The sequence below is a fragment of the Arachis ipaensis genome, chromosome B07, assembly GCF_000816755.2.
Source record: "Arachis ipaensis cultivar K30076 chromosome B07, Araip1.1, whole genome shotgun sequence".
Taxonomy (NCBI): domain Eukaryota; kingdom Viridiplantae; phylum Streptophyta; class Magnoliopsida; order Fabales; family Fabaceae; genus Arachis; species Arachis ipaensis.
Window position 1 is genome coordinate 9,168,915 of NC_029791.2, and position 1,505 is coordinate 9,170,419.

Genomic DNA, 1,505 nt, shown 5'->3' on the forward strand with positions numbered 1-1,505 from the left:
GCTGAAATTGGTTGAAAGAAGTAAGCTTTCTACAATACTCATAGGATCATATTTGTCTGGGTTTTACCTGGTTCGACAAAAAATATTTATTTGTCTGCTACTACTGAAATTGAAAGACTAGTTGGAGACGGCATATAAATAATGTAGAAGGAAAAATTATATGAGCTGAACTTGTACTTCTTTTGGTCTGCAATCTGCATGCTAATTGTCTTATAGTATAGTTTATTCTGTTGATGTGGTTTTATAAGGGTTTCTCATCAAGCTACAGTTTAGTTGTTACTAGGTAAAGGTATTCATTTCTTTTTTGAGCATTAGTTAGTTCTAAAGAGATGATTAAATAGAATATTAGAATTGCATGACATTTGAAGTCTCCATGTGGACCTTCCATGGTTTTTTTGTAGTTACTATTTCATCATTTGGTTCATAAGTTAGGAAGAATTTTAAAGTGTACTAGGGACATTGGTATTTCAATAATTTTACTTCGGTTGATCTTAATTTTAAAAGTTATATATAATATATATTATAATTAAAACTATTAAGATTACTAGAATTTAACCAGAATATCAAGTTATATATAATATATATTATAATTAAAACGGTTAAGATTACTAGAATTTAACCAGAATATCTGCGTATTGGATGTATTTGAAAACTTTCCCATAAGTTTTACATGACAATGTTGTAGCAATGTAGCTTATCCATGTTTCCCATCCACTTGGTACTGTTTAATTTACACTCTAGTATCGAGTTTTAGTTGCGGTGAAATTCAATTTGATATATAGGTTAATGATAATGTTAGGTACATAATATTTAAAATTATTTTATATAATATAATTTTTCTAATTTTATATATATAATATTTATAATTATATAATTATTTTAGTAATAAGTAATAATAAATATTAAATAAGATAATTTTGGACCACGAGTTAATTTTTTTAGTGTCTCAAATATTATTGATAGGTTAGTCACTCACCGTTTGGCTATGGCTGTGTCTTATTGAGTATTGAGAATTGAGATTCATACTATCTCTATTTGATCATTGAAAAGCCTTTTGAGTATTATTCTAGTCTCGTGGTATCGGTAGCTATCATGCTTTGGGGGATATAGTTAATTACATGAATTAGCGGAACTTTTATGAGCTCAATTTTTATATATATATTCTAACCTTGTTAGACTTGGAGCTTCTTCAGCTGAGTTTGATGTTTTAAATTAATTATTTTATTTCAGTTCTTAAATTTGTTTGTTGTTTGAATAAGATTATTTTTAAATTTAGTGGGACATGCACAAAAACTTTTGTTGGGGTTTGTTTAAACAAGGATTATTTCATAACTAAAATCAACAAAGATGAATAAATTACTTTTTATATAATGTCATGAATTATTTATAAAAAATGAAAAATGAAATATAAACAAAAATTAAGAAATAAATTTTTTAAAATAATTATTAACTCATTATATTAAAATCAATAATAAGCATACATATGAATATTAAATAAAAAATAT